Source organism: Hemicordylus capensis, chromosome 1, assembly GCF_027244095.1.
Source record: "Hemicordylus capensis ecotype Gifberg chromosome 1, rHemCap1.1.pri, whole genome shotgun sequence".
Taxonomy (NCBI): Eukaryota; Metazoa; Chordata; class Lepidosauria; order Squamata; family Cordylidae; genus Hemicordylus; species Hemicordylus capensis.
In genome coordinates this window covers 84217236-84236569 of record NC_069657.1, presented here as the reverse complement: position 1 = coordinate 84236569, position 19334 = coordinate 84217236, and the positions used below count along the sequence as shown (strand labels likewise).

Genomic DNA, 19334 nt, shown 5'->3' with positions numbered 1-19334 from the left:
AAGCCTAAAAAAAAAGAGCAAACTACCAGATCTTGATCTTGCTAACATTGCAAGGTCAAACTGTTTTGCAGTGAGTCATTTACAAAGTAAAAGATGAAAAGAAAAGTTTAGATTCTTATGTCCCCATATCCATTTCATGATCCTTAATATTTTATTTTATTTATTCATTCAATTCATATACCACCCCAATATAATGCTCCCAATATGAGCTGCCCAATGCTCCCAATATGTAAAGTTAGAGCCTACAATTCAGAGAACTGAATATTTCCACTCTTCTCTCACACATTTCAAAGCGGAGTAGTCGATCACAGGGTTTTTTAAGCATCAAACTCAGTTCCTTTTCCCACATGCAAAGACATATCCCAAAGTTTCGTGACCAAGAATGTCTCACTCTTTGGCTAAATCCAAAAACTAATCATTTGGGAACAGTAATGACCTATTACTGGGTCGGGGCGTAACTATAATTGAATGGGGGACAAATTTCAAATATAATTGAACAAGGGGGGGCCCACCAGCTGAGTGGCAACTTGCTCTTCGCTCTTTCCCCCTCCTATCTCTCCAAAGGCAAGGGCAGGGAAGGCAGGGGCCCATCCCATCTTCCAAGGGCCCATCCCAAGCTTGCTATGCCCGTGTACTGGGTCAATATCCCCGAAAGCTAGAAAACAGAGCAGAGAATTCAAGTGGAAACAGGAAGAGAGGTTCCTATATCAACCACAAGAAAACAAACATTCCACACTGAAGAGAAAGAACTGCCATAACCAAAAGATGGCCCCAATACCTCACACTGTCACATAATGTGAAGAAAGTTTACGCTCTCTGCTCAGTAGCAGTTTTCCTGTTTTATATGGGGAGTTTCAAAAATACAGAAGAGTCGGCTAAGAGGATGACTAGTTTGCTTTTTCCTAGATCTGTCAACAGACTGCAGTATCGCAATAATCCAACAGCCACTGAAACAGGTAGGCAATTCAAGAACATCCACACTGGCTGACATCTTGACTAAATTAGTGCTACTCAGGAATTACTCTAAAAAGAGACTACTACATTTGAACAGAACTTTCTCTAGTAAATTTAGTCAGGAAGTCATACAGTTACTGATTTCTAAGAATGCTATATTTTCTTTTTAGATCTGTCTGAACCCTTAGGGCTAGAAACTCTGTGAACTGAATATGGTAACATATGGACATATCTTTGCATCCTACAAAAGTATTAATGAATTTCCTGGTGAGCAACTGAAGGAGAAAGCAAGAAGAGAAATCATAAAAACCTTCTGAGTGAATGGAAAGTGACTTAATGCACAGAATATTCCAGTGTGGCTCATTCACCACACATAAACCGGAAATAGCCGACTGCAATGTGCTTCCATGAGATTCATATCTGACACTTCAAAATTACAGATAAATTCATAGCAAGAAGCTCACGTTGTTGTCCTAACTTTATGATACAACTCCACACTTAAACGCTAAAACATAAGGAAATGCAAAATTGCTTGAAAGCCTTAACTCTGCTCTGTGATAAAAGGCAGTAGGACACAGGACTTCTACAAAATTTACAATATAATCACTTGGAACATGAAAATGTAAAAATAAGGTAAGAGGTAGACACTGTATACTTAATTGAATTATGCAAAGAATACTTTCTGGGGAAATGTTTGAAACAAAAAAACCATGCTGTTCAAACATAATCGTGTTTAGTATTTGGAAACCTTAAATGTGATACCTTAGCAGTGTTCCCTCTAACAGTGATTCCCAGATGCTGTTGACTACAACTCCCAGAATCCACAGCTGCAATGGCTTTTGCTTGGGAATTGTGGGAGTTGTAGTCAACAACATCTGAAAATTCCTGTTAGAGGGAACACTGCACCCTAGTAACATATGTATGCTGGGACTGGAAACATCTTTATATTGCTAAGCTCACAATGGTGAGCTACAGAAGATAGGAAAGCTAACATGGTGAACACAGAAAATGGGAGTTACTCAACTTTTCATTTCCTTAATTAAATTTCCTTAATTTAAATTGTTCTACTCTTATTTTTACCCTTTTGTGTGTATGCAACTTCACATAATGTAATTCTCAATGGTAAGTCCTCTCTATTTTTCAGCTTTCAAATCAGCTATCACAACAGAATTGCACAGACACTATACAAAGCAACTCTTACAGCTGTCAAAGGGGATTCAAAAGCCACTGGTATAATGCAGTGCATGTGATACGATTATAAGAGAGAGACATGAGGGGTATTGTATGGCAGAGCCTTTTGGTCCCTGGCAGTTGATGACGTAGTTTAGATTCTAGGTCCTTTCCTTTTGAGGCAGGGGACAGAAGGAGCTGCAGATGGACTCAAAAGATGGCTGATGGTAAAGACCAGCCCACAAAATCAGCCCCTTCACTGATGCACCGAGTTTCCAAGTAAAATGTACTGGGGAGGTAATAACCTGGTAAAAGGCCATATATGACCATACCACAAACCTGCTAGGTATTTCCCCATATTTTTCAGAAGATGTTGCTGGCAGAAAACCTCAAGCAACTGAGAAGAAGCTGAAGCCTATCTTGTGGCAGCAGATCTATCAGAATGATAAGAGCACCATAATAAAAGCTACCTTGTCCTTATGGCTATCGGAAGAATGAAAAAATGCATCTGGCAGAGTCACAAGCAGGAAATGCATCATCTCACAGCTGGCAGCAAGGCACTTTGAACTGAAAATCAGCTATGTTCCTTGTATTCTCTGTTTACACTTTACCCCTTTAAGGCTGTTAACCATTTACTACAACCTTTTCAATCTCTGCCTACTATTAGAAAGAAACATTGGACTTACCGTGAACGGGTCTTTCTACACAGTGTTGCAATGGTTTGCAATGGTTCTTTCTACACGGTCATCAGTAAAAATGGGTTATCATCCTCTACTTGCTCCTAGTAGACAGGTTAGATCTAGGGCTGTGCACAGAACTGGGCAGGTGAAATTCGAAGGCAGGGGGGTTGACATTAAGGGCGGGGGAGGGTGCTTCCAGTGACGTCAGGACCAAGGAGGCAATGGAGCAACAGGGAGGTACGCTGCCGCCCCCTGCTGCAATCTCCCACCTTCGAACCAGTGGAACCGCCAGTTGTTTGAACTGGTTCTGTGCACATCCCTAGTTAGATCAGGGCTGCTCAACTTCTGCCCTCCTACAGATGTTGGCCTACAACTCCCATAGTCCCTGGCTATTGGCCACTGCAGCTGGGAATTATGGGAGTTGTAGTCCAAAACAGGTGGGGGTGATAAGTTGAACAGGCCTGGGTTAGATTCAGGTAGAAGGATTGGGTAACAGGAAGTCCAGCCTCCCTCCCAGCAGGCATTAGGAGCAGGTTCCCAGTTCCAGAACTGTCGCAGCTCCAGAGTAGAGCAGAGTATACATAGAGAGGTACAAAAGGAGGCAGATATAAAGAAACCTGACCCACTGGTGAACTTGTTACTTGATCCACAGGTGGGCCAGATGACCACCATACTTTGTTGGAAGAACCATTCACAGTAAGTCCAACATTTCTTTCTCACACAGTGTAGGAGGTCATGAGTAACAATGGGACATGCCAAAACAGTAAAATGTGGGAGAGTGGGTAAGCAGGCAATGGGAGTTAGTCTCCCCCAGTTCTTTTCCTGACTTGCTCCAGGTCAGATGTGCCAAGAGGGAGTTCCTACTCCCAAGCCTGCGGCCTCCATTTTCTCTTTGTCTTCTGGCTCCCAACCTTTGGTAAGACCTATCCTTTTTTCCTCTTCCTTGTATTCCTCCTTTTAAAATTTTTTTATTTACCCTCCTTGATCCTCTTTCTCTGTTTTTGTTTATCTGTATTACCCTATCCCCTGCTCCCCATGGAACCCACTCAAGCAGGGGATATCCTGGCAGGCCCTCCCTCTGAGGAGCCTGCTTCAGTTAATGGGGATCAGACAGTCTCTCTCCCTGGGAAGCCAGAGCATTCAGCCCCGCAGCAAGCCTAGGGCCAGGAAGCATTGTCTTCATTCCTCCTTGCATCAGCTATTCTGGCTATGAAAATACCAAGGCAGTCACCACCATTTTGAGGCAGGAGAAATCTAAAATGAAACCGAAAGCTAAGGCTAGGAGGCAGTCTATGGCTACTCGCCAGAGTGAATGCCTCTATTTCCAGACAATTAGTGGCGATGAACCACTTGCGAGCTTGTCCTCAGAGGACCAGATGGCAGCCGCTTCTCTTGGCAGTAGGGCGGGACAACTCTCTCCCAGTCCCCTTCGGGGCAGTCTTAGTATCCAGGCTTGTTCACTGGAGATCCACTGGCTCAGCTGCACATGGGTATGTCTTTCATAGCAGTGCCTCCACAACCCCATGTGGGCGCGCCTCTCACAACGATGCCTCCACAGCCCAGCAGGGAAGCCGCTCTTGGTCTGGAGAGCTCACATAAGGCTGGGCCAGCCCTGCCACTGTTCAGCTCAGTCACGCCACTTTTCATCACAGCTGTGCACCCGCTCAGAAATCCAGTGGCACTGAGACATGTGGCCGGGCACTGCGCCCCCACAGAGTTGTCGGTGGGCGGCCTCTTCAGTGTCCCTATCCAATAAGGTTGCTTTCAGTTTTGGGAAAGAGAATAGGTTCTCCTTTTCTCTCCGGCTGCAGGGGAGGTGATGGTAGCAGAGAGGAGGAGCCTAAAGTCTGAGCATGAGAACCAAGGAAAGGCTGGAACCTGCACTTTAAGGTACTGAGACAAAGACCCTGGTCGAGGCTGCCCTATAAAAAAGCTAGAACCTCGGAAACAGTGACCAAAGGTGGCTCTACTAGTCCCCTCCTCGTCCACTGTAGGAAGATAGTCCAGGTATTCTGATAGATATGATTGGCAGTAGGCCAGCATGATGCTAAAATAGTGTTCTGAATGGCTCTGGAGTAGCCCTCTGTCTCTAGGATGGAGTTGAAGCTCCAGGCATGGAGTTGAAGCTGGTCTGGGTGCAGAAGTGGCCCCTGAAATACAAAGTTTGGATGGAGAGAGATGTGGCAGAGGGGAGTGGTCGGCAGAGACAGCAGATCGGAAAACGACAGGCACCTGGGCCAGTGATGAGCGATAAATATTAGTCCTGTGTTTTCAATCTGCAACTTTGCTAGTGCCTTTGTGATGAGGGATGTAGGAAGAATCGGGGCGGCGGGGGGGCTGTGGTTGGCTGGCAAAGCAAGGAGGTCCACCACAGGCTCCTGAAGTGCCTGGTGATGAGGCAGAACATCTCCACATGGAGGCTCTACTCTGACAGTTCTAAGGTTTGTTGCCTGAGCAAGTCCACTTGGGACACTGTGCCACTTAGGTGCTGTGCCCTGATGGAGGCTAGATGTGCCTCTGCCCAGCGGCAGAGAAGGAGAAGGTTGGGCTCTTCCCTCAACTATCTATCTTGTCTGTTTAAATGAGAATGTAGTGGTGGTGTACTAGGTGTAGGAATTTGATTAGGGCCAGCCTGGGCACATGCAGCTCCAGCCAATTGATGCTGTGGTTGTGTTGCAATTGGTCCCACCTTCCCTGGGCAACTTGATGGGCTACCCAGCCTAGTGGGCTGGCATCAGAGGTTATCAGAACTCAGGAAGGCTCCTTGAGAGGGAGACCTCTGGGGAGTTCTGGAAAGATCTACCATCATAGAGGCTGGCAGAGATGAGTGGGTAGGGAGACTGACACATGGGAGCATGCCATGATCTATGCCCAGAAGGGAAGTAGCAGCCACTGGAGTGGTATGCCAGTAGGACCAAAGTGTGCATCCAATATAGGCAAACATGGAACCTAGGACCTGGGAGAGCAACATGTAGTAGATGGATCCTGTCCCTCCTGTCAGAAAGGGAACAAAGGTTACTTGGATGGCATGAACTGAGTCTGAGATATGTGGGGTTTGCTGAAGAAACTGCAAAGACAGAGTAAGTGGAGTGTCTGCCACCCATCCTTCACTGCCCAGGGCATAAGGGGGAGTGGGTTAGGATATCCCATAGGCGTAACTATAGGGGGGGCAGGGGGGCACGTGCCCCGGGCACCACTTGGCAGGGGGCGCCAAAAAGTGCCCCCGCCGATTTGCTGAAAAAAAATTTCAAAAAAAATTTATTTATTTATTTATTTATTTATTTATTGCAGAGCAGTCCCCCTCCCCTGGTCCCGGCGCGCGCCCCCCCATTGGCATTGCTCATCCAGCACTGGGCGCCGTAAGGGAGGGGCATCATAATCATAATAATCATCACTGCATCATAATTCTGATGTTTGAGATACAAGCCAACTTCACAGGGTTGTTGTGAGGAAAAACCTAAGTATAATGTAGTATGTATCATCATTGCATCATAATTCTGATGTTTGAGATACAAGCCAACTTCACAGGGTTGTTGTGAGGAAAAACCTAAGTATGTAGTGCATTTTGAAATTTTTTGTAATTTTTGTAATTTTTTAAATTTTTAAAATAAAAGTTTTCTGAAACATGTGTGTCAGTCAGATGTATGTTGGGGGGGCCCCGGGGGGGCATGGCGGGGGGCGCAATTTCAGTGCTTGCCCCGGGCACTGTTTCCCCTAGTTACGCCTCTGGGATATCCTCTGGATACACATGATTACGGAGGCTGGGATTCATCTCCTCATGCGGGGCTGTGGGGCACAGCTGCAGGATCACACCACGCCAAGGCCACTGCAAGACCCAAAAGTGATGCAGCTGGGTGCTGCATAGGATCCTGGAGCACCTGTGCAAAGCCACATGGAGGCAGCTTGACTTGTGTCTATGCGAGAGGCCTGAAGCCTTCGTCAGAGCTACGTGAAGCCTTGCTGATGCTCTCCAGTGGCAGCATGACTGGTGGCTGGGCGAGAGGCTGAGCAGCTTCACAGGGCCACGTGGAGCTAGCACAATTGACAGCAGAACCGCCAGTGGCGGGCAGAAGGCCTGGCAGTGGAATCTGTGTTGGGCCTGGTGCGGGGCACTGAAAAAGCAGCCACCTGTTCACTTGGGGCATAAGGCTAGAGCAGCAGTGAAGGGGCAGGTTGCTCTGAGTCCATCTCCCCGCCATTTTAGGAACATAGGAAGCTGCCACATACTGAGTCAGACCATTGCTCCATCTATCTCAGTCTGTCTACAGACTGGCAGTGGCTTCTCCAAGGCTGCAGGCAGGAATCTCTCTCAGTCTTATCTTGGAGATCCCAGGGAGGAAAATTGGAACCTTCTGCATGCAAGCATACAGGTGCTCTTCCCAGAATGGCTCCATCCCATGGGGAATATCTTGCAGTGTTCACACTTCTAGTCTTCCATTCATATGCAACCAAGGCAGACCCTGCTTAGCAAAGGGGACAAGTCCTGCTTGCTACCACAAGACCAGCTCTGCCTGTATTAGGAGGCACTCCCTTGGCTTAGTGCCCGTTTGCTTAGGTCTGGCCTTTGCTGTTGGCTTACCCTTTCCACCCGTTCGCATCTCAAAATGGCGCTGCCACCCTTATGGTCTTGCACTCTGGCTGCTGGTGCTGATGAGAAGCCGAACGACAGTGGCACTTCTTGGAGGCCCTGGCCTAGCAAGGGCCCAGCCTCTCTTCTCAGAGGCAGGTTCCTCAGAGAGGTAACCAGCCAAAATATCCTCTGTCTGGGAAGGTTCCATAAGGCAGAGGGAGAAGGGGAAGGTGGAAATTACAGGCAGTTCAGAAATTTAAAAGCGTGTTGTGGGTTTTTTGTTTTGGTGGTGGTTATTTCTTTTGCAAGAAAGCAGGAGGAGAAACAAAAAAAATTAAGCTCACCACACCACGGAAATGCAGAGGAGAGGGGAAATGGCTGGATGGAATGGGAGCAGGAGCTCTAGCACATGCATCTAGTCAGGAACAAGCCAGGAAAGGAACTTGAGATCCTGCTCCCAAACCCTGCTGGGAGGGAGGCCAGACTTCCCAATACCTGATCCTTCTACCTGAATCTTGCCTATCTACCAGTAGTAAGTAGAGGATGATTACCCATTGTTATTGATTACCTCCTCCTAGAAGCCATATACTACACTGCAGTTTACTTTTAATGCTGGAGACTGCTATTGGTTAGTTACTGGAGATAACCTTAAGAGAGCTTTGGAGGCATAAACCATTACCAAAAATGTGGTTCTAACAAAGGCTTTAAAATATGGGCCTAGTAGTCTTCATCATATGCAAACTGCAGCAGCTGCTTCAAAACAAGTGATAGCAAACCTTGGAGAGGGTGACTAATCTTTCTGAGCACAAAGTTTAGCTGTTTTAAAAAGGACCAAAACAGGATCCATCACCCATCAATTTGAGAGGAATCCAGAAACAGATCTAATCAGCACAGGATGTTTTAGCAGCTTTTAAGAACTTCAAGCTGCCCCGCAATGGTCAAGGAATAGTAAGGGCCTAAAGCAGGCCTGCTCTTCTTTGGCCCTCCTGCAGATGTTGGCCAACAACTCCCATAATCCCTGGCTATTGGCCACTGTGGCAGGGGATTTTGAGACTTGTAGCCCAAAAACAGCTGGGTGGCCAAAGCTGAGCAGGCCTGGCCTAAAGCCAGAGGTGTAAAAGTGACCCCCAAGGCTGAATCCAGTTTCAACATGCATTCTGGATCATAACACAGGACAAGAACGATATGGCATTTCTATCTTTTCTGAACCCAAAGTTACAACACGGTCTGGTATCAGAGAGTACCATATCTCCTCCAACAATGTAGGTTGCTGGTGTGCCTCATGTAACATCCCCTGGGGCAACAAGGTATCCGCACAAACTGCTAGAAGAGGAAAAAGAACCTTCTGTTTCCTCAGTAAACAACCATTCTGCAGTCGTGGCCCAGCCTGCACTCTGGAGACAGTAGAAACACAATCAGCCTTGAAATTCATGGTGGCCATTGATGGATCTAGTTAATCAGTTTCTCAGCAGCCATTTTACACAGTCGTTCTTACAAGTATATTGTATCAGGAAACAATCCAAAGATGAATTGTGCTGAGTTGCGACTATACTAAACAAAAATTAACACATCAGAAAGTTACTCGGTGAAAGTAAAGAAGCTTCGCTTTAAACTTCAAGAGTGGGAAAAATCCTGCCTGAAAGCAACTCCAAACTGAAATATGCACTCTACCAAGTGCAATCCGGTCCTAACACAGCCTTGCCTGCCATTGTTATCACTAGGGCCAAAGTGCTCCGGTCCAGACTCTTCTGAAATTATACATTATTCTACTACAGCCTTGGGATCACAACCCTGTGACCAATCTGGGCTAGGAGTTTAATCCTGATATAGTTTTACAAGCAATTGACTGAATGACTAAATACACACAGCTCATTATCAATTGCAAAACATGTGTCCAGGCAACCTGCAAGGAAGAGAACGTGCCAAAGAGATCTGTAAGTCCATATTACAGGAAACTCAGCTACTAAAGCTGTACTAGTCCTTCTTCAAAGCAAGCATATTATGCCCTCAGGTGATTGTAAGAAATGTAGGCTACTGGAAGGTACGTTTAAAAGCTCGCAGAGCAGCTTTTAAATTGACACCTGGGGAACCAAGAGGAGCTGGGCAGTATCCGGTTCGGCAAATGCCATATCTTAAGGTAGAAGGGTATAAAAGGTAAAAGTGCAAAACCACATAAAGAGCAGACAGAAGGCTGTGCTAGCTGGTCAAAGAGATCAAAGAGATCAAAGAGCCAAAAGGAAGATAGCACATACCAGGTAAGAGATTCAGCGTATAGGTGCTTGTATGCCAATGCCAGAAGCCTCCGAGCCAAGATGGGTGAGCTGGAGTCCTTGGTTACTAACACAGAAATAGATATAGTGGGCATAACAGAAACATGGTGGAGCTGTGAGAACCAGTGACACACTGTTATCTCAGGATATATACTCTATAGAAAGGAGGGGGGGGTGCCTTGGAGGTAAAGTAGCACTATCTGTTAAAGAAGGGATAGAATCTAACAAGCTAAAAAACCTAGGAGGACCAGAGTCCTTCACAGAAACCCTGTGGGTGACAATACAAGGCCTGAAAGTAAAAGTGCTACTGGGGACGTGCTATTGCCCTCCGGATCAAAAACCTGACAGTGACTGGGAGTTGCAGAAGGAAATCAGAGAAGCGTCAAGGAGAGGGAGCAAAGTAATAATGGGTGACTTCAATTACCCACACACAGACTGGGTAAATTTACAGTCAGGTAATGACAAAGAGGTCAAATTTCTAGATACACTGAATGACTGTGCCCTAGAACAGTTGGTCTTGGAACCAAGCAGAGAAAAGGCGACCTTGGACTTAATCCTGAGTGGCACCCAGGACCTGGTGCGTGATGTCAGTGTCATTGACCCTTTAGGGAACAGTGGCTGTCATGCAATCAGAATTTCAGAAGAGGAAACTTCTCTAAAATGAGGAGTTTGGTGAGAAGAAAGCTGAAAGGGAAAATCAGGAGAGTCACTTTGCTCCAGAACGCATAGAGTTTATTCAAAACAACAATACTAGAAGCCCAGTTAGAATGTATACCAAAAAAGAGAAGAAGTACCACCAAGACCGGAAGGAAGGCAGCATGGCTAACAGATAGTCAAGGAAGTTATAAAGGTGAAGAAGACTTCCTTCTGAAATTGGAAGGTCTGCCCAAATGAAGAGAAGAGAAAGGAACACCAACTCTGGCAAAGGAAATGCAAGGCGACAATAAGGGAGGCGAAAAGAGAGTTTGAGGAACATTTAACTAAAAGCATCAAGGGGAATAACAAATACATCAGAAGCAGGAAAGCTGCCAGGGAGGTGATTTGACCATTAGACAATGAGAGAGTGAAAGGGATTATTGAGGATAGGAGGTTGCAGAGAAGCTAAATGAATTATTTGCATCTGTCTTCATGGCAGAAGATACTGAGCGAATACCTGTTCCTGAACTGGGCTTCTCAGGGAAAGAAGCTAAAGAACTGAGTCAGATAGAAGTGACAAGAGAGAATTTTTTTGTTGTTATTTTAGAAAAATGTTAAACAGCCAATAAATGACGACCAAAAGAAAAGAAAAAAGAAAAGAAACACATTACATCTCATGGTTATCTAATACATCAACTTGGATTCCACTTCCCCATCTTATCTCTCCCTATCATTTCGTTCTAACCCAATGACAGACGTTTAAGCTGTCTGGAAAAATTAAAAACTAGCAAATTGCCAGGGCCAGACAGTATCCATCCAAGAATCCTTAAAGAACTCAAATTAGAAATTGCCGACCTCTTTGCAAAAATATATAACTTATCCCTACAATCAGGCTAAGTACCAGAGAACTGGAAAGTAGCAAACATAACACTGATTTTCAAAAAGGAACTCGGGGCAATCTGCGAAATTAAAGGTTGGTTAGGTTAATGTCTGTTCCAGGCACATTTATGGAAAGTAGGCTTGAGCACAAAATGGCTCAGCCACGTTGCGGCGGCTCCTTAAGGGCGGGGAAGGGTGCATTTACCCCTCCTGCTACTTTCCCTCCGCCGGCACTCCGTTTTTACCGAAACCCATGGGGCGGCAGCATACTTCCCTGCCATCCCTTCCCCCCTTTGTAGCCATAAGTTCCGGCTGCGCATGCAGTTGTCCGTCTGCCGTGCATGCGCACAAATGCAATGGGTGCACGCACAGTCGGTACTTCCAGCGACTTATGGCGACAAAAGGGAAAAGGGACATCAGGGAGGTACGCTGCTGCCCCAAGGGTTTCGGTAAAAATGGAACGCCAGCGGAAGGAAAGCGGTGGGAGGGGTAAATGCACCCTCCCCCACACTTAAAGGGCGCGCGCGCGCACACACACACACACCCCGCCGAAAGCCAGAAGCCGAAATGGCCTCGGCTTCTGATACGTTTCGGACTCAAGCCTAATGGAAAGTATTCTCAAGGATATAATTGGAGAGCACATAGAAGAACAGGCCCTGCTGGGAGAGAACCAGCATGGCTTCTACAAAGGTAAAACTTGCCTCACCAACCTTTTGGAGTTATTTGAGAGTGTCAACAGGTGTGTGCATAAATGTGATTCGGTTGACATAGTATACCTGGACTTCCAAAAGGCTTTCAACAAAGTTCCTCATCAAAGACTACTGAGAAAATTTAGCAGTCATGGGATAAGGGGACAAGTATATGTGTAGACTGGTAACTGGCTGAAGGACAGGAAACAGAGGGGAGGTATAAATGGGAAGTTTTCATAATGGAGGGAAGTAAGAAGTGGGGTCCCCCACGGATCTATACTGGGATTGGTGCTTTTTAATTTATTCATAAATGATCAAGAACAGGGGTGGGGAACCTTGGCCCTCCAGCTGTTGTTGAATTACAACTCCCATCATCCCCAGACATGATTGTGGCTAGGAATGGTGGGAGTTGTAGTTCAAAAACAGCTGGAGGGCCAAGGTTCCCCACCCCTGATCTAGAAGATGGGGTAAGCAGTGAGGTGGCCAAATTTGCAGGTGACAACAAACTACTGAGGTTAGTGAAATTCAAAACAGATTGTGAGAAGCTCCAACGGGATCTCTCCAAACTGGGGGAGTGGGCGACAAAATGGCAAATGTGGTTCAACATTGGCAAGTGCAAAGTGATGCATATTGGGGGGGAGGGAACCCCAACTTCACATATATGCTGATGAGACCTGAGCTGTCAGTGACTGACCAGAAGAGAGATCTTGGGATGGTGGTGGATAGCTTGTTGAAAGTGTTGACTCAATGTGTGGCAGCTGTGAAAAAGGCTAATTACATGCTAGGGATCATTAGGAAGGGGATTGAAAATAAAACTGCTAATATTATAATGTCCTTATACAAAACTATGGTGTGGCCACACTCAGAGTACGAGTACAATTCTGGTCACCATACCTAAAAGAAGGACATTGTAGAACTGGAGAAGGTGCAAAAGAGGGCAACCAAGGCGATCAGGAGCCTAGAGCACATTCTTATGAGGCAAGGCTACAACACCTTGGGCTATTTAGTTTAGAAAAAAGACAACTGCAGGGAGACATGATAGAGGTCTATAAAATCATGAACGGCGTTGAGAAAGTTGACAGAAATTTTTCTCCCTCTAGCATAACACTAGAACCAGGGGTCATCCCATGAAATTGATTGCCAAGAAATTTAGGGGCAACAAGAGGAAGCATTTTTCACACAATGCATAATCAACTTGTGGAATTCTCCGCCACAAGATGTGGTGACAACCAACAACCTGGATGGCTTTAAAAGAGGGGTTTGGCTAACTTCATGGAGGAGAGGTCTATCAATGGCTACTTATGGAGCCAGCGTGGTGTAGTGTTTAGAATGCTGGTCTAGGACCTGGGAGACCAGAGTTCAAATCCCCATTCAGCCATGAGACTAGCTGGGAGACTCTGGGCCAGTCACTTCTCTCTCAGCCTAACCTACTTCACAGGGTTGTTGTGAAGAGAAACCTAAGTATGTAGTACACCGCTCTGGGCTCTTTGGAGAAAGAGCGGGATATAAAATGTAAATCATCATCATCAATATATGAAAAATGCCAACAAGGAAATAATGATCTGCTATTACAAGTCTAGTCCAACTAGAAGAGGTTATTTTAAAAGAATGTAACAAATTTGGAAAGAGGAGCATCCAGATACAGAAATAACAGAACAAAGGCTAGCAGACCAGAGAAGATTCATAATAAGAAATAAAGTATTCACAGAAGTTGAGTTGGAAGAACTGCAAAGAGCAACACAGGCTCAAGATATGGAAGAAGAATTACCACCAACTGAAGAAGTTGCAGGTGGAGGAAGTGTTGGAAATAGAGGATGCCACTGTTGCTGATCTGTTCCAAAATCAAATCAAGGCAACCTCCCCTTTGCTTTCACCTCAAAAACTTGAATGCCATTTAACAGAAAAGGAACAAGAACTAAAGCAAAAAATAACTGAGCACATGAACCAAACAACCACCAGGGTTCGACTTTCAGCTCTAAAAACAGTTGCCAAAAAACAACTTGCTCAGGCATTAAAAGATGTCAATGCTGCACTTGCAGAAATAACCACCAATAATTTGCAAGAAACAAACCAACTAATGTACAGTGCAGCAACAATAACAACACAAGAGCTCGGATATAAGATCAGTGGACCTGTAAAAAAAGAAAGTAGTACATCACCTAAATGAAAGATTAGATTAGAAAATAAAATCGCCAGGCTTAGATCGGATGCTAGTAAATTGAAAGATAGAAAGACAAGAAGCTGAAGAATGAAAACACCAAACAGTATCTGATCCAAAAATACCATCTAGATTCAAGGAAAATTAGAGAAGTCCTGGAAACAATAAAGCAGCAAATAACAGCAGTGTCAAAGAAGATTAGCAGATACGAAGCCAGAATTACACAACACAGGCAGAATCTCCAATTCCAGTCGAATCAGAGACGTTTCTACCAAAGCATAGAAGGAGAAACTGAAAGAAACATAGAAACACCAAATAAAGAAGAAATAGTGCAATTCTGGGGGAAACTATGGGACAATCCAATAGATTATAATAAAGCAGGCTGGGTGAAAGAGGTCAAAAAATGTAACCAACAAATGCAAGATCTAATAATAACACCAGAATTAATAAGTGAAAGAGCAAAGAAAATTAAAAATTCGACTGCACCAGGCGATGATGAACTGCATGGCTTTTGGCTTAAACACCTAACAAGCCTTCATAAACAACTATCAAAACAGTTCAATCACATTTTGCAAGGAGGTGATAGTTAACAATGGCTAACTACTGGGAAAACTCATCTCATCATGAAAGACCCAGCAAAAGGTGCAGTTCCAAGTAATTATAGACCGATAACCTGCCTGCCAACCATATTCAAATTATTAATTGGAATAATAGCAGATGAAGTAATGCAGCACTTATTAACTAATAAGCAACTTCCAGTTGAACAGAAAGGAAATTGCCCGAACACCAGAGGCACAAAAGATCAGCTGCTGATTGACAAAATGATTTTAGAAAACTGCAAGAGAAGAAAAACAAATCTAAGTGTTGCATGGATTGACTACAAGACGGCCTTCGACTCATTGCCTCACACATGGATACTAAAATGTTTAGAAACAACTGGTGTCAGCAAAAACATTCAGATATTTATTTAAAAAGCAATGAGCATGTGGAGTACACAGTTAACAATCAATGGCGAGACACTTGGACAGGTTAGCATTAGAAGAGGCATCTTCCAAGAGGACTCACTATCCCCTCTGTTATTTGTAATCGCCATGAACCCACTTTCACTAATACTAAACAGAACAGGCCTTGGATACCAAACATCTAAAACATCAAGTAAAATCAACCATCCGCTGTACATGGACGATCTGAAGTTGTATGGAAAGTCCCAGTCAGAAATCGAATCATTGCTAAACACTGTCCGTATATTCAGTAGCGATATAGCAATGGAGTTTGGACTAGACAAGTGTGCTGCATTAATAATGAACAGAGGAAAAATAACAAAAACAGAAGGAATAGAACTGCCCAATGGAAGCAACATCAAGAACCTGGAAGAGAAAAAACACTACAAATACTTGGGCATTCTCCAGGCTGATAACATCGCACACACTGAAGTTAAAAGAAAAATGGGAAGTGAATACATCAGGAGAGTTAGAAAAATCCTCAAGTCCAAACTCAATGGCGGGAACACCATACAAGCCATAAACACCTGGGCTGTACCTATTATCAGATACACTGCAGGAATAATAGACTGGACCCAAGATGGGTGAGCTGAAGTGCTTGGTTGCTAATGCAGAAATAGACATAGTGGGCATAACACAAACATGGTGGAACAGTGAGAACCAGTGGGACGCTGTTATCCCTGGGTATAAACTCTATAGAAAGGACAGGGAGGGGCGCCTTGGAGGAGGGGTAGCACTGTATGTTAAAGAAGGGATAGAATCTAACAAGCTAGAAAACCTAGGTGGACTGGAGTCCTCCACAGAAACCCTGTGGGTGACTATACAAGGCCGGAAAGGGAACGTGCTACTGGGGACGTGCTATTGCCCTCTGGATCATAATGCCAACAGTGACTGGGAGCTGCAGGAGGAAATCAGGGAGGCGTCAAGGAGAGGCAGGGCTGTAACTATGGGTGATTTCAATTACCCACACATAGACTGGGTAAATTCACATTCAAGTCAGGACAAAGAGGTCAAATTTCTAGATACACTAAATGACTGAGCCCTAGAACAGTTGGTCATGGAACCAACCAGAGAGAAGGCAACCTTGGATCTAATTCTGAGTGACACCCAGGACCTGGTGCGTGATGTCAGTGTCATCGACCCTTTAGGGAACAGTGACCACAGTGCCATCAATTTCAGCATACATGTGGGGAGAGAATCACCAAGGATGTCTAACACAGACATTTTGAATTTCAGAAGAGGAAACCTCTCAAAAATGAGGACTATGGTGAAAAGAAAGCTGAGGGGGGAAATCAGGAGAGTCACTTCGCTCCAGAGTGCATGGAATTTACTCAAAACCACAATACTAGAAGCCCGGTTAGATGGTATACCCAAAAGGTGGAAAGGTACCACTAAGTGCAGGAGGATGCCAGCATGGCTAACGGGTACCGTCAAGGAAGCCATAAAAGGGAAGAAGACTTCCTTCCGAAATTGGAAGGCCTGTCCAAACGAAGAGAACAGAAAGGAACACAAACTCTGGCAAAAGAAATGCAAAGTGACAATAAGGGAGGCAAAAAGGGAGTTTGAGGAACATTTAGCCAAAAGTATCAAGGGGAATAACAAAAACTTCTTTAAGTACTTCAGAAGCAGGAAACCTGCCAGGGAGGCAGTTGGACCATTAGACAATGAGGGAGTGAAAGGGATTATTAAGGAGGATATGGAGGTTGCAGAGAAGCTGAATGAGTTCTTTGCATCTGTCTTCATGGCAGAGGATACTGAGCATATACCTGTTCCTGAACCAGGCTTTTTAGGGATGGAGGCTAGAGAGCCCAGTCAGATAGAAGTGACAAGGGATGATGTTCTAAACTGTCTGGAAAAACTGAAAGCTAACAAATCACCAGGGCCGGATGACATCCATTCAAGAGTCCTCAAAGAACTCAAATGTGAAATTGCCGACCTCCTTGCTAAAATATTTAACTTATCCCTGAAATCGGGCTCTGTACCAGAGGACTGGAGAGTAGCAAATGTAACACCGATTTTCAAGAAGGGATCCAGGGGCGATCCGGGAAATTACAGGCTGTTTAGCCTAACGTCCGTTCCAGGCAAATTGATGGAAAACATCCTCAAGGATAAAACTGTAAAGCACCTAGAAGAACAGGCCCTGCTGGGAGTGAGCCAGCATGGCTTCCGCAAAGGTAAATCTTGCCTCACCAACCTTTTGGACTTCTTTGAGAGTGTCAACGAGTGTGTGGATCAAGGTGATCCAGTTGACATAGTATACCTGGACTTCCAAAAAGCTTTTGACAAAGTTCCTCATCAAAGACTCCTGAGGAAACTTAGCTGTCATGGGATAAGGGGACAAGTACATGTGTGGATTGCTAACTGGTTGAAAGACAGGAAACAGAGGGTAGGTATCAATGGAGAGTTTTCACAATGGAGGGAAATAAGAAGTGGGGTCCCCCAGGGATCTATACTGGGACTGGTGCTTTTTAATTTATTCATAAATGATCTAGAAGCAGGGGTAAGCAGCGATGTGGCCAAATTTGCAGATGATACCAAACTCTTCCGGGTAGTGAAATTCAAAACGGATTGTGAGCAGCTCCAAAAGGATCTCTCCAAACTGGAGGAGTGGGCAACAAAATGGCAAATGTGGTTCAATGTTAGCAAGTGTAAAATGATGCACATTGGGACAAAAAACCCCAATTTCAAGTATATGCTGATGGGATCCGAGCTGTCGGTGACGGACCAGGAGAGGGATCTTGGGGTTGTGGTGGACAGCTTGTTGAAAGTGTCGACTCAATGCGCGGCAGCTGTGAAAAAGGCAAATTCAATGCTAGGGATCATTAGGAAGGGGTTGAAAATAAAAAGGCTAACATTATAATGCCCTTATACAAAACTATGGTGCGACCACACTTGGAGTACTGCGTACAATTCTGGTCACCACATCTTAAAAAGGACATTGTTGAACTGGAGAAGGTACAGAAGAGGGCAACCAAGATGATCAGGGGCCTAGAGCACCTTTCTTATGAGGCAAGACTACAACACCTGGGGCTTTTTAGTTTAGAAAAAAGACGACTGCGGGGAGATATGATAGAGGTCTATAAAATCATGCATAGTGTGGAGAAAGTGGAGACAGAGAAATTATTTTCCCTCTCACACCACACTAGAACCAGGGGTCACTCCATGAAATTGATTGCCAGGAGTTCTAGGACCAACAAACGGAAGTACTTTTTCACACAATGCGTGATCCACTTGTGGAACTCTCTGCCACAGGATGTGGTGACAGCCAACAACCTGGATGGCTTTAAGAGGGGTTTGGATGACTTCATGGAGGAGAGGTCTATCAATGGCTACTAGTCGGAGGGCTGTGGGCCACCTCCAGCCTCAAAGGCAGGATGCCTCTGAGTACCAGTCGAAGGAGAGTAATGGCAGGAGAGAAGGCACGCCCTCAACTCCTGTCTGTGGCTTCCAGCAGCATCTGGTGGGCCACTGTGCGAAACAGGATGCTGGACTAGATGGGCCTTGGGCTTGATCCAGCAGGGCTGTTCTTATGTTCTTATGACCCAGGCAGAGCTAGAGACGCTAGATCGTAAGACCAGGAAAATAATGACCTTCAATCATGCTCTGCACCCCCACAGTGATGTAGATAGGCTATACCTCCCTCGCAGCTCAGGTGGAAGAGGAATGCTGCAAGTCCATCAAACAGCAGAGGAGGAGAAAAGAGGCCTTGAAGAATATGTCAAGGACAGTGAAGAAGATGCACTTCAAATGGTCAATAATGAGAAACTATTCAACACCAATGAAACAAAGCAAGCCTACAAGAAAGAACAAGCCAAGAACCGAGCATAAAAATGGAAAAATAAGCCACTGCATGGTCAATATTTGCACAATATAACTGGAAAATCAAATATCACCAAGACCTGGCAATGGCTTAAGAATGGCAACTTGAAGAAAGAAACAGAGGGTCTAACATTAGCTGCACAAGAACAGGCACTAAGAACAAATGCAATAAGAGCAAAAGTTGAGAAATCAACAACAACAGCAACTGCTGCCTTTGTAAAAAAGCAGATGAAACTGTGGACCACCTAATCAGCTGCTGTAAAAAGATAGCACAGACTGACTACAAACAAAGGCATGACAAGGTAGTAGGCATGATACACTGGAACATTTGCAAAAAATACAAGCTACCTGTAGCCAAAAATTGGTGGGACCATAAAATTGAAAAAGTTGTAGGAAATGAAGATGCAAAAATATTATGGGACTTCCGACTACAAACAGACAAAGATCGGCCACATAATACACCAAATATAACTGTAGTTGAGAAGAAAGAAAAACAAGTTAAAATAAT

At 44.9% G+C, this 19334-nt stretch overlaps 1 protein-coding gene across 11 annotated transcripts in view; it reads right to left on the bottom strand.

The window, feature by feature from the left end:
- The window catches only part of ARHGAP1 (Rho GTPase activating protein 1), a 51195-nt gene that overhangs the window by 18775 nt on the left and 13086 nt on the right, over nucleotides 1-19334 (bottom strand). The gene's annotated exons all lie outside the window — the stretch shown is intronic.